Below are 14,307 nucleotides of genomic sequence, written 5' to 3'. Positions count from 1 at the left end.
TAGCAGCCAGAAGAAATAAGGATGTGTCCATCCATCCTCCAGGCACAGAAAAGCTCTGCAAGGCCCACCTAAGCAGGAGGACATGGATTTGCACTGAGAAAGAGGCTGCTACCACTGTAGGACTGTGGTTCAAAACACATCAAAGCTAAGGGGAGCAGAGGAATCCATGACCCAGTGCTAACCCTGAGCTTATTCCTGTCTCCTCCCCAGTGCTAGGGCTGAGTGCTTCCACTGCAAGACAGGAGAGAGGCAAAAGCGACTGGACATCCCATTCCCTGCGGCCCTGGAGTGCTGCCCTTTCTCGCAGGTGAGATCCAAGCAAGCCAACTGCAGTGACATGAACTGTTTCATTTATCAGACTCCTGGCAACACCAGCCCACATGTGCCACATGTCCAGTGCCAGAGTCTGGCTATGCAGCACAACCACCGACTTGCCTGTTCTAGCCCCACTCTGCCACAGGGTCCTGTATGACACCAGCAAACCAGGACAGGGGGAGCTGCCCACCAATCTGAGTACAAGAAAGGAGAGCAGAGGTGGAGGAGACATGGGCTTGACCAGCCAGATGGAGAACTGCCTCCAGCCCAGCCCTAGCCTGCTGCCCTGTGAGCACAAGGGACACTGTTTTCTCTATGTTTGTACAGCACCTTGCACACTGGGGGCAAAGTCAGACTCTCAGTGAAGTAATGCAGCAGAAAGATTTACCCTAGCACATCATCCATCAGAGAGCAGATAACTTCATCCAAGCCTACTACCCAGTGTGAACTGCTCACTGATGCAGAGCATAAAGAGAACCAAGTTACCAGTGCGAGGAGGCACCCAGGAAGCAACTGCCTGCTGTTGGTTTTGAGGTATTCCCTCCTGGTCATTCAAGGTCACTCTGGCCTACTTAAAGGCCACAGTTGGATTTGCAGTTGGGGCAGTGAAGCCAGGCTGGCATCCATGGCAGGAAAGTACCAGCCCCAAAAAGGCTGGGCAGAAATGAAGCAAAGTTTGTCCAGATTGTGCGAGGGGTTGGAAACCACACAGCAGCTCTTTCAGGGACTGGCTCTGGAAGTCTCCCAGCTTTTGTTGAAGCTGAATGGCTGGTGGGAAATGGTTTATTTTTAATTTTCTTCCCTGTGTTGGGAACTGGAAAGGCTCCCACTTTGGCTTTGTGTAACTGCTTGGCTGCTGTGACACAGAAAGGCTTGGAAAAAATCCTGCTGTTTGTTTGAGCACTAACTTTTCCTCACACTGAGCTGGGCTGTTTCACGTTGCAGTCTTGCTTTGCCTTGGTGCTCAGGGTCCCCTTCCCTTGGGCTTGTCAGAGATAGGGGCAGCAAGCTCTCTTCGTGAGGGGGCTGTCCTCACCCTCGCACTGCAAAGAGATTCAAATAGATAGAGAGCAGGAGGTACGGCACCAATACGGAGAGAAGGGCTGGTTCTGATGCAGCTCCTGTGGTGCAAGAAGTGAAGGAGAAAGTGAGCATACGTGGGTGTCTTGTCTGACAAGCTGAGAGTCAAGAGTAGAAAGAGACAGAGGGGGATGACCAGGAAGGGAAGGGGTGGCAAACAGCCCACTTTCCTAGCCTGAGTCTCCTCTGCTCTGGGATATACTGGGGTAGAGAACCCCGGGGAAGGAGGGTGGTATGGCTTTGCACCTGCTTGTAGAGCTGCCTGTAAGTTTGGAAGATGCAGGGCAGAACAAGACTGACCCTTCTGGGTCATTCAGCAAAATTCATGGAGGTAGGCCTCACTCAAAACAGCACCTTGATCTGCTGGACCCAAGATGGTAATAGGGCCAGGGAGGAGTGGTGGAAGACTTTGCCAAGGTCCTGGGGCTAACAGAGACATGTCAGTTCCTGTGAGTGTGCTTCAGTGCAGGCTTGGGGGAATGGTGGCAGCTTGGCTCACATTTTCTTCTGGGGCATAGAGGTGAAGGCTCTCATGAAGGGAAAGAGAGAAGATCTCTGAGCCACCAGAGATAGCTCAGGTGCCACCACCTGAGCCACCACCACCTGGCCTTCTGAACCCATGCTGACAGCTGGAGGCACATGTAATCCCATGACCCACTTCAGTCTGTCAATGTCCTTCTTGTACTGGGAGCTCCTAAACCAGACACCGTGTCCATGTGTGTTCTCACAAGAGCTGAATAGAGGGGAAGAATCTCTTTCCTCAACTTGTTGGTTGCACTTCTGCTAATACAGCCTGTACGTGGTTGGCTTTCATCGCCACAAAACCACAGAGCTGATCTGGGTTCAAGGACCCCCAGGTCATATTCAGCTGAGCAGCTCCCCAGGCAGGCAGTCCCCAGCCCATACCAATATCTGGGATTATTCTGGCCCTGGCACAGGACTCTGCAGTTCTCTTTGCTAAATTTCATTAGTTTCCTTCTAGACCATCCCTCTAGCAGTCCTTTTTACTCTTCCCTAGGTGCCTGCTGCTGGCCACGGAGAAGCAGGATGCTGAGCTGGGTGGATCTTGTGGCTGTCTCTGAGAGTTGGTGGACCACTAGGCACAGAGCGGGAGTGAGCTGAGCCATGGCCAGGGCCATGACACAGAAAGAGCTGAGAGGTGAAAATGCCTACATGATCCCATGAAATAGCGGACACCTCCCGTAAGCTTCTTACTTCTAGGTGACAAAAAGTCTCCAGGATCTTTGTCACTTAGACCTAGAGGGGATGTTTCTTCCTGACCACAGCCCAGGTGATTGAACTATAGCTTGGGTGGCTTAACTCTGTGCTTTTGAACAAAATTCACCAAGCAGGGCTCAGAGAGCTTCTTCATAGCTTGAGAAGCCCCAGTGTATCCCTGCCAGTGTCCCATCTTCAATTCGGGCAAATCATCCCCTGAAACCAAGTTCTACATCTTGGTGCTGCAAGAAGAAGCTGGGGAACAGCTCCTTCAACCTGCAGAAACCCCAAAGCATGGGACAGGATTCACTCAGTGCAATACAAACACAGCACAGACAGATCCAGCTGAGAGCATCTCAGGATTTCTGTCCTCTGAACTCCCCTAATCCCAGATGGCACACACGCAGATAGCCATTCAGGACTCTGCAATCCTATCCTTTGGGCTCTAAGTTATTTTTCATCCTCAAGGCAGGAGGTGTCTTTCTCACAACTCATTTGCTGAACACCACAAAATGCCTATTTCTGCAGAGCTTTCTGGGTCATAAGAACCCTCTCCATGCCATTGCAAAGTGGCTGCAGATTTCTCAAGATGGTTGCTTCTGAAAAATACCTTTCATGTCCTCTTCTTTGTGTGAGTGAAAACCAATTTTAGGCATCAGCTTTCATGGTGGGAAGAATTCATCAGCATAATTGAAAAAGACGCAACAGGCAGATGTTTCTTGCTTGGCCCCTTTCCTTAATATAACTCACGCTGTGTAGACACACAGATACCACCTACACACACAGCTACAGCTGTGCCTTGTCCCTCTCTGCCTTTACAGACAGCCTGCCACAATTCTCTTCTGTTTTTCTTAGAGAGGGAAACATTAAATAGCTGAATCTTTGTTTTCTGAGCATTTGGGTTAGGTTTTCAGCAGCTTAAAAATTCCCTTGGTCATTTCTGTTGGAGCGAGTCCTTGAGCCCCGTAGGCTAAAGCTCCTACAGTAACAGCCTCTGCTATGAGCAATCACGTGCTCCGAGTTCCCATATCCTTTGATCAGGAAGGAAACACTCTGTAAGGCCGTATGATCTAAATGCTGTTGATCTGATGCATAATGTGGCTGGTGGAATGAGAACAGATGTGATTTTACGACCTGACTCACTGCTGAGTTTGCAAAATGCAGGTGTTGCTTTGTCTGGGATGAAGGATGTGTGCATGGGCACACCAACATTTCTTTGAGAAGACAGAACGATGGAGAAACGGAGAGATCACAGCCATGCTTTTGCCTGCCCTTTGTTTTTGAAAGAAATCTCTTCTCTGTTACACCTTTGCCTTGACCTCTGCCCTTTCAATGTTGCTGACAATAAAAACCTTTTACAGTTCTCACAGCAAAAAACCTCATTTCTTTCTCCCATGGGCTGGAGGTTTGTTTTTATATGATTTTGTAGACCTCAGTCACACCACCTCTCAGCCTCTCCATTTCAAATTGCAGTCCAAGCCTTCTTAGCCTCTTCTGATAAGACAGCTTCTCCATTCTTTGAGCATTTTGATTGCCCTTCTCTGGATTTTTCACTAACTCTATTACCTTCTTGGGGAGATGTGCATATCGGACTCAGGATGTGGGAATAGCAAGGATTTATACAGTGGCACATTGATGCCCTCTGTCCTGTCCTCAACAGGACCTGTCCTGTCATCCTTTGAAGATACCCAGTTCTGGCTAATTTGCAACATCTCTGCCGAAGACTTTGGTCTCAGGAGCAGAGCTGGGCTGGGGTCTGTAAGACACTAATTTTTTCAAAGGTGGCACTCCAAAGCAGGAAAAAGCAGAAAGTGAGCAGAGCTTGGGGGAACCCAGTACTTACTCACTCCCTGCCCTCGCCTTGCTGTTCCTTCAGCTCTGAGCTTGGCACTCAAGAAACCCATCTTCAGTTCCCTGATTTGCAACAGCCTTTCTGAGTGACCGTGGGCAAGTCATTCAACCTTGCAGTTCTCTTGCTCCTGGAAACCAGATGGAAGAGCATTGCTCTGCGTGCTGGGGGTAAGTCTGTATACTCTCCACTCCCATTCACATGCCCTGTGCGTTGCTGTCTGGGTTGGTCTCAGCATGGACTAGGGCCAGTACACTGCTATGGGAGACCCAGATCAGGCTTAAGAGAACCACCTGGAAGAGTCACCAGAGTCAGTCGGCCTATAACAGGGCTAGGCATGCTACTTCCCCTGACTGGGTGCCACTGCATTCCACCATTCACCCGGGCTGAAAGAAACATGGCTCCAGCAATGAAATGCTCATTGCTGTTAGCGTTATAATCTGTAGAGCCCCTGGGGTACTGATGGTCATTGTTCATGTGCAATATACTATCCCAACGGTTTCCATCTGTCAATGTCAGTTTAAACCACAGGTCCTGTATCCTTCATTTCCAAGGCAGAAGAAAGTCCATGGATAAAACATATACCACAGACTAAAACAAACCAACTACATGCTAAAAAAAAGAGCTTTGGGGTAATCAGAAATCACTGTGCATGGAACTTGCTTTTTCTTGAAACCAAATCCTACAGCTCCTTATTTTGAATTTTTATTAGAGCCTGCAGAGCAATTAGTGTGCATTCAGATCTAAGTGGCTCTAAATGGCTCCTGCAAAACTTCATCTTGGGGAAACAAGTTTTCCACTTACAGAAAACAATAAAATTGGGTTTTAAAATCATTAACAGCTTTCCTGTTTGCACTCTTTTGCAGTTACTCAAAGGGGAAAAATAAAAATAAAACAATATGCCCATTATTTTTCATGTATTCCTTTCTCTGTACTGACACCCTGGCTGCACAGTATTTTGTGCACTGAGCCTTCCTTTAGCCTGTGCATGTTAGGCAAACCTGAAAGTGCATTTCATAGGGGAAATTGAGACACAGCTGCAAGCCTATGGGAGTCTGGAATTCACCATCACTTTATGCCTTGGTGAGGGGGTAGGTCAGTCAAAGCATAGGGTCTGCTTATGTGTCTCCTGGGAGAAGTGTGAACTTGGAAGGGAAAGTAATGGACACAGACCTGAACATCCCTCTATTTCAGTTGGCACATTGGGTCTGAAGTCCTCCTAGAATAGGCTGCTTTAAAAGCCTGTCAAGAGCTTTCCAGTTTGAGTGGGAGAAGAAAAAGGTCCCCATCAGTGATACAGCAGTCAGTGGGGTCTAGTCCCTGAGATCTCGGCTCCTGCAGGAGCGAAGCTTGACCCCACTGAGACCTTACAGGGGCCCCTGTGGTCCTCCCTCCACCTGCACTCAACCATTGTGATTTACATGAGTCTTCCTGTGGCTGAGGGAGGACCAGGGGACTCTTTGGATCTGCCCCCAGAAGGAGAAAGCAGCAAAGGAGGGTGAATTTTTACTGTACCCTTAGCAGAAGAAAGGGAGGGGAGCAGGAGAGACACTCAAATAGGGCTGCCTCCTTGAGGCAGCACTCCATGCAGAGTGGGCATGGGCAGAGTGGAAGCTTGCTGTGGAATTTCAAGGCCAGTACTGGGTTGTGCAAGCCTGTGGTGGCACAAAGCAAACCTAAAGGCAGGCTACAGGGACACCAAAAGACTCCCAAATGTGCAAAGATTCCTGCCACCTTTTCCCTGGTGTGAGAGCAAAGCCAGGGGAAAAAGGGCAGGGGCAAAGGCTTCCTGTGCCCTGGCACCCCCTTCAGGCATCCCAGAGCTTAAGGCAGGGCAGAAGGGCACTCTGCACCCCCTGTCCTAGGCCCCTGCTGTATCAGGGCCTTGGGGGACATGCCAAGGGCTCTGGCCTGGCACCTAGGGCTGCTGGGCATGTGGTACCCAGGCCCTGGCCAAGGGCTCCCTCAGCTCAGAGAAGAGCACTAAAGAAGGGGCCTGCCTGAGCAGTAAGCAGGTCCCAATGCTTCACATCCTGTGTTAAGGTAGAACAAACTGCTATTAATCAGCCTGCATCATTCAAGGTAGGAGCCTTCAAATGGTGCTTCCAGCCAGCCTTCCCCACCTTTGACTTCAAATGGTTGGATTTCTTGTCTCAGCTCAGAGCTGTCTCCATCTTTGCCTCTGCCTATTTACTCTTTGGTGCTCACATTCTCCTCTTGAGAGCTTTATAGTTCAGGTGGCTGTAAAGTGGGAATAAGGGGTTGTGTAGTGGTTGTCTGTAGGTTTTATTACAAAAACAGGCTATTTATGGGCCTTTTCACGCAGTTCCATGCACCACCGTAATTGAGGTGATTTTATAATTGAATACATTAAAACCAGTTTTCCCCAAAGCCAGAGGTACTATCTATAAAAGTCAAGAGTTGGACCTGCTTTTCATAACCTATAAATGGAAAGAGCCTTCCTAATCACCTTTTTTTCTCCTTTTGCTTTGATCCACCCTCCCCACATTCACTCAATATCCAAAATAATAACGCAGGGCTGGAGGCTGACTCAGACCCCAGAAAAGGAAACTCCTGCCATGCTGTCTGCACTAAACCTGTGCAACGTCTTGCTGCAAGACATTAGCAAGATTCCAAGAGGCAGAAGGCAAGCCCATGAATAAGAGAAACACACAGCATAGTGGACAACAGTATTACAGAATGAACTGGATTTTTGGAAGGGAGGTAAACTTTTCCTTCAGGCTCCAACACATCAGTGAACCTCTCATTTCCTGATAGAGGACTGACCACAGATCTTTACAGAGCTGTTTCTTCCAAAGAAGTTGGTGATCAAGGCTGTTGAAGACAAATGGATTCCAGCCTGAGGGACAAGTTGTCCAGCAGCATTGGGAGTCCAGATGCACAGAAACATGGAGAGGTGAGGGGCCCTTTGGGAGCCGGGTGTGATCTGGGGACCACTGCAGAAGACAAGGCCTTCTTGAGCATCTCCCAAGCCTGCTGGGGAAAGTTGGAAGACAGCAGTCAAGACTTCTGCGGGTGCTGACATCAGAGACAGCTGTATGTCACTAGTGCTCAAAGCTGATGTGCTGCACTCTAAACATCAGACAACTCCTCAGTCTTTGGTCAGTGAAATCTTCCTTCTCTCCACAGGTCAACACAGTGCCCATCTGTGAAAGGCAGGGCCTATATTCGCACAGGAAGACCAGCAAGCCCTCATCTGTAGGGAACCACCAGGAACAACCTGATGGCATTGCTGAGTGCGACAGCCATGCTGGAGGCCAGAGAACCAGTGAGGTGATCCTTCTTTGAGGAAGAAAACAGCAAGCATCAGGGATGTAATTATATACATCTATGAGCATCTCAAAATGTCTGCTTTGCCATCCTGGACTATATCCAGAGAAAAGGGAGTGGTCTTCGCCCTCTTCTTATGAGGAAGAAAAATGGGTTCCCTTGGCAGAGAGGACCTGCCTTTGTTTTGTCCAGTGAAGACACAGTCATGGCCTCCAAAGGGCTGTCCCTGCTGTATCAGGAGCATTCTCCTCATGCTAGCACTGCTCAGCACTCTCCAGGCTGCAGCAACACACAGCTTCAGTCCCCATGTCCTTGGAGCTCCCATGCAGACAATTGGTCCAAGAGTCTTGGATGCTACTGAGCGCCATCAGGTTGACCCGGCTGAACAGAGACCTCTGGCTGACTTGCATTTCCAGATAGCCTCCAAATCAACAGCATTTGTACCAAGGCATCCATGACTAGGTAGCATGTACCTTGACACATGGGTGCTAAGAAGTAAGGCAGTTGCTGAACACCAGCTGGACTCCACAGAAGGCCCTGTTGTCTCCTTCCAACCTCTGGTTCCCACTGACAACCTCGGCAGCTGACTTGGAGCCCCAGCACTTAGCTATGACCTTCAACTCTGGACTGTGGAAGATGTTCAGTCCTAGAAGGCATTGAGTTTAGAAGAGATTGCTGGAGAAGGCCAGAAGAGTGTACAGAAAGGGCTAAGCCCTCCAACTGACTTCAGTAAGCTAAGTCTAAAGTTGAATCAACTAGTCTCCATTTTGGACCTAAGGTGAGACAAACAAACCTGTCTGTGAAGAAAACAGCTGGGTAACTCTCACATCAGTGGGGATTTTCTCTTTTCTTCCCTGTAAAGGAAAGGAAGAACAGCTGCCCTCATTCCTCCTGCCCCAAACAACTAAGATGCACTTATTTGGCTGGAGCACACAGACCAAGTCAGGATGTGATGACAGCCAACGGGACTTCAGAGCAGGAAATGTGCCATTTCCACTGAAGTCAGCAGCACTGCTTGGGCATAAAGCTGTTTGCCCAAAGGACCTGCAAGGAGCAGCCTGAGAAAATAAGACCTAATGTGAAGAGGCTTCTGTGCATCACCAAGATCAAATCAAGACATTTGGGAGGCAAAATAGAGAGAGCATGCCACTGCAGGGGAACAGACAGGACAGTGCTCTGGGAAAAACACTTCCTCTGAGACTAGGATGTGAATGTCTGCACTGTTCCCAGTGAGTACTGTATCTACAGCTCACTAGTTCTTCTGCAGCAGGCCATTTTCACTTTGGCTTTGAGCAAAAATTCCACCTCCTGTGTCAAAACTGCTGGGAACGTTCCTACAAAGGAAGTGTGGGCTAAGTAAATGCTCCTTTTCTAAAGAAAGATCTCTAAATTTCTGACAAACTTTCCATTGGCTTTAGAGCACCAAGGAATCCCTGTTAGTTGACAAAGGTACATGTTCCGCATGTAGCATGAACTTCCTCCTTCCTTTCTCCCAGGAGCTTTCACTCAAGAAGAAAGATTTGGGGCCCATCTGCACTTTGACTAGTGCATCACACCTATGTACTGAAATACTGCCTGTCCCTCAGGCTGTGGTCTGCAGGTCATGGAGAGTCAATGAAATGATTGAAAAGATGATTGCATATTTATTTCCAACACTTAAAGACCAGGATGGAGTTATTAAAAGAAAAGCAGGATTCCTCTGCTCTGTTAGGATGGGGTAAGTTATTATTACCCTTCACATGGCAACCAGAGATGCTAGTCAGGACTTGACTATAGGAGAATTTGTTTGAATAAATAGGAAAGCACTTTGGGTGGGATTCATCTCACCCAAGTGTAGACATCTCCAGCTGAGCTCAGACCCCAGGCCCTTCCTAGAGTCAGTGGAAAGAATGCATCCGGCCTATATTAGATGTCTACATCACGATGAGAAAATCACACTCTAGCGTTCACTGGCTAGATCTCCACAGCCTGCAACAACAAACCCAGCTGCTGATGTTTATATTGCAGACACCTACTTTTAGAAAATGAGTTGCCTGCCTAGTAGAGCTGACCATATTTAGCCTGCAAACACTTCCTCTGTAGACAGCTTTCTTCAGATATGTTTCTGCATTTATGGCAAAGCTAACGAGTAAAGGAGACACTTTCTTGGAACCTGCAAGTCTTCCTTTTCTTCCCACAGTCAATTCTGTTCCTTCATTTCAAAGCAGATCCAGTTTGCATTGCTGTGTGTTCATTTAGAGAAAGCAGGTGCTTCAAAAAGAATCAGTGAGATTTTCTGAGTAAGTTTCTCCTTTTTGGAACGGTTGCTGTGGTGAGGATCCTGGGAGTGACAGCCTCCAAACCCAGGAACAGAACTTCCCAACACAACCAAAATTGGCTTGCCAAAGCATGGATGTCTTGAGCAGAAAGAAATGTTGAAGTTGACTTGCTTTGAAAAATGAGCATATTGCCCAGAAATTAATACTGCAAACCTGATGGAGCCATTTTGTAACTCCTGTGCAAACAAAGGTTTGATCTGCACTTGATAGAAGTGCTGGATAACCATGCCATTAGGAGTGTGATTTTTCTGATGAAGGAGTACAGCTCCAACAGGCATGCTCCTACACTGAGGTAAAGTTGCTTTATATAGACAGGGTTATTTCTTCTCCACAAAGGAATTTTAAGAAGAGCAAAAAGCACCATCAGGTTGACATAATTGCATCAGGATGGTCTACTGTTTATACTACATCTGCTCCAGGATCCAGAGGATCTTCCAGATCTCCCTATGTGCAAGACATCCTGCACTAGATCTTGTGATAAGGGTACAGAAGAGTTGCTGTACCAGACTGTAGTAGGTGAATTTGCCTCCTACAGGGCTTTTTTTAAACTTGGAGTTCTCAGGGCTTTTCTCCTGCTCCTTACATATCATTACTTTTAGGCTTCAAGACAACACTTTGGGGAACTGATGAATCACACCCTGGACTGAGTAGGTCTTTGTAGATACACAAGGAGCCAAGAGGGGCCTGACAGAAATGAGAATGTTGTGAAGATGAAACAAAAGTTTGGGAGATGAATGCTATTCTGCCTGGCTTATCAAATGACCCAGTGACAGTGGTCAGAGAGCAGTGGCAGTTAGACTCGTTGTGGGAACATGCAGCGTAAGACAATTGTGCAAATTGTACTTTGTGCATGTGAGACTGGGCAGCTCTGATTTTTATAGTGTGCAGAATTAAAAGGACAGTGTCACCAAGGTGCGCTCTTTACAATTTGCTGTTGTTTGGAGATCAATGGATACCTTACCATTCTGCTTGTGCTTACAAAAAAACATCTTGGACACTAAAATACAGATTTCTGCTGGAAGATTATTCCCTACGTCTCTCAGAAGCTGATATAATTTTGTGGCCGCTTCGCTTCTCTCTTGGTCTGTATGGTAGTAATAGTAACACATTTGCATTTTAGGTGTTGCCATCACACTGTGATTTTGCTTCAGTACTACACATCCAAGTCTGCTGTGTTTCACCTTTTCACCTTGGGTTGTTATTTCTGTACCTGGTCCCTAGGCAGCTCTGGTTCCAACACTCCTGCTAGGCAGTGCAGAGTTGCCACCTCTTGACATTATCACAACTCTCACATTGGGTGCGTATCCGAAATCCAACCTCCCTGAAGTCACACCTGAACACCCAACTCTCCCCCCTTAATAGAAACAGAAATGAAAAGACTGCAGAGGAAGCCTGAAAAATTCTGGAGTTCAAAGGTGCAAAAGGTGGCAGCTCCAACAAGCTGGAATAAAAATCTATTTCCCTTTTAAGATAGTCCTACAATTTTGGGGTCAGGAGTAATGCCCATTCTAGTGTCCCATACCACAGCGCTGCAAGGTGCCATGCCAGAAGCAGGTCCTAGCTGTGTCATGAATCAAACACCCCTGCACAATGCCCAGGTTCTCTATACTGCATGGACATTGGAAAGAACCTGCAGGAGTGCTAAGCCTCAATGCCTTGAAGTGAGCATGTCCATGAGGCTCTGGAGAGTCCAAAGGCAGCATCATCATGCAGGGACTTTGTCCAGTAAGGAGTCCTTGGGGAGAAAATGCAGCGTGCCTCAGAGGCTTTGCCAGTGCAAGGCCTCTGGGGATGGAAGAAGGAGTGCAAGCTGAAAGGGCCCACTTTATAATACAGCACGTTTTGTAAATAGTTCATAAAGGGTTAACAAATGATAAATAGAGGTTCTCAGTGACTTAAAGACACTTCTGAACACCTCATAAATACTGCCCAAAACACAGGCCTCTGGAGCCTATGATGAGTTGTGTATTAAAACAGCTCATTAGCTGCCTTAATCCTTTTGAAAATGACTTCTGATGAGATGAAGCCTAAAACTGAGGGCTAGATTGATTAGGTGGTTAGGATTTTTTTTTTTTTTTGAAAGTCAGCTGTGGGGTTTTCTCTTCTCCATTGGTGGGCTCAAAACCATCCAGGATAAGAGTAACTGTGCACCACTGGCTCCTGTCAGAGGCTTCTTACCTAGAGGGAAGTAGGATGGCAGTTGCAGACCCCTTCCAGTGGCTTCAACTAGCCCTTTCTCTGGTGTGTGTTGGCTGAGCTTTGCTTGAACCCACAGGGCCATCTGCCCACCCCAGGACCTAGCGATGAGAGCTAGGCACTCCGATGAGTGCCTAGCGATGAGTCTCTCCGGCACTGCCAGCACTGGACTGATCCACAGACAAACGTGAGGCCTTTGGTCTTCCAGACGGCCATTCCTTTACCTTTTGCCACCTCTAATCCAACTATAGAAACAAAAATGATGTAATAATTAATAATAGTAATAACAATAATGATGACCTCATACTGAAAAACGACTGCTGAATGCAGATCCCCACAGGAGCTCGGAGAGGTGATGCTGGTCTGCCTCTCCTTTCATAAAAACTGGCGGCTGTGATTAAATGAAAGCCTGTGTTTACAGGAACTGAAATAGTATGAGTGTGAACACGTGACGCTGCAGCCAAGAGACAGGCCAGCCTGACCAAGCCTCACGCTGCTGTTCTCAAAATGAATGACTCAGACACAACCAGCAAATGCCCCACAAACACCCCAGCACATCCACGGAGCAGCCTTTGTTCTCAGCCTGCAGAGAAACAGTGCTGGAAACCCAGGGCAGCGGGGGAGACTCTGATGAATCTTGCAGATTTAATGAGGAAGCAATTGTGGATGGCGGGTTCGGGGGACAGCAAAGGACAGGTTAAGGATGTGATCACAGGACCAAAGCAGAGAGATGCTCTGGGGATTCGGGAGAGAATAAGCCTCCCCCTCTAAGCTGAGCTGCTCAAGTGAGACCCCAGGCCACCTCTCATGTGCTTTCTTTCTCAGGGTGGGGGGAGCTTTGTGGCAGGTCACAATGACACAGGGGTCTATGGAGCGAGTCTCTCAGGAGCAATGGCTCTTCTTCAAGTGACACAAGTCCCAGGCCCCCCCCCCGCCCCCGGCTCCATGAGCACACAGCTGGACAGTGGCTCACAGTAGTGCTGAACAGAAGGGACTGGAGAGCAAAGGACACCAACAGATTGGCAGTTGTGCCTTCAAGCTTGGGACCCACAGCTCAGCTCAGCATGCTGAAATCTGGGTGTGGACAGGAGTTTGAAGGACTCTCAAACCATTAGCCCCCCATGCCCCATCCCAATTAAGGGAATCAGGAAAGACATGGGGGAGCCAGAGACTAGACTGATTAGACTGACTGACTTAATAGACTGACAGAGATTAGACCGTTTCTAATACAATTTCTGCCACTGGATCACTGTCCGAGTGTGGCCACTCCAGCTGATCAGGAGAGAAGAGAGCCAGAGCCAAGGAACACCAAGAGCTAGGCAGGCCCTGAGGCAGCACAGAGCAACCCCCAGATTGTCCCATCACATGGCAGCATCACAAAGGCCATCTTCCAGCTATAAGTCCACAGTCCCACAGCACTATGTGCCTGTCCCACTTCAGCTTAGGAAGAAACAATCAAAGGAAACTTTCTCAGAAGCTGTAGCAAATTAATTCCCTCTCTACTTCTGGGAGGAAAAACAATCCTGTGATTGTCTGCTGCCTCAGTTTCCCCATATATGCAATGGAGAAAGCTGCCTCGTGGGACTTGGGAAAAGAAAGAGCTTTAATGGCAAGAGAACACCAAAAGACCTGGATAAACAGAGCTTTGAAAGGACAAAGGATGTCTGTTCATCGAAAGACAGGAGGATCCCAGCTACTTGTGAGTAATTCCAGCTTCGGTAAGGCTCAAGGATCTGGTGGGGGGTGGCTTAAATTGCTGTCCTTGCCTGGTGTTGCTAACTTATGAGATAAAACCTAAATACTCATTAAAGCAGCACTTGGCAGAAACCCCATCTTCAATTACAAAAATCATTTCTCTTTTTTTTTTTTTTTGAGTCTGAAGCCTTTGGGGCCTCATAATCTAATTAAATAAAGCTTTCTCACTTCCTTCTCGCCTGCTCCCCTAGCTTCCATTGTACCAGAGAAGACAAATATATATTTTTAATTTAGCAGAATCCCTTGCATCGTGTATCCCCTCCTGACCAGAAAATGTCAGCTCTG

Source organism: Apteryx mantelli, chromosome 14 (assembly GCF_036417845.1).
Source record: "Apteryx mantelli isolate bAptMan1 chromosome 14, bAptMan1.hap1, whole genome shotgun sequence".
Classification (NCBI taxonomy): domain Eukaryota; kingdom Metazoa; phylum Chordata; class Aves; order Apterygiformes; family Apterygidae; genus Apteryx; species Apteryx mantelli.
Note: the sequence above shows the minus strand (reverse complement) of the source record.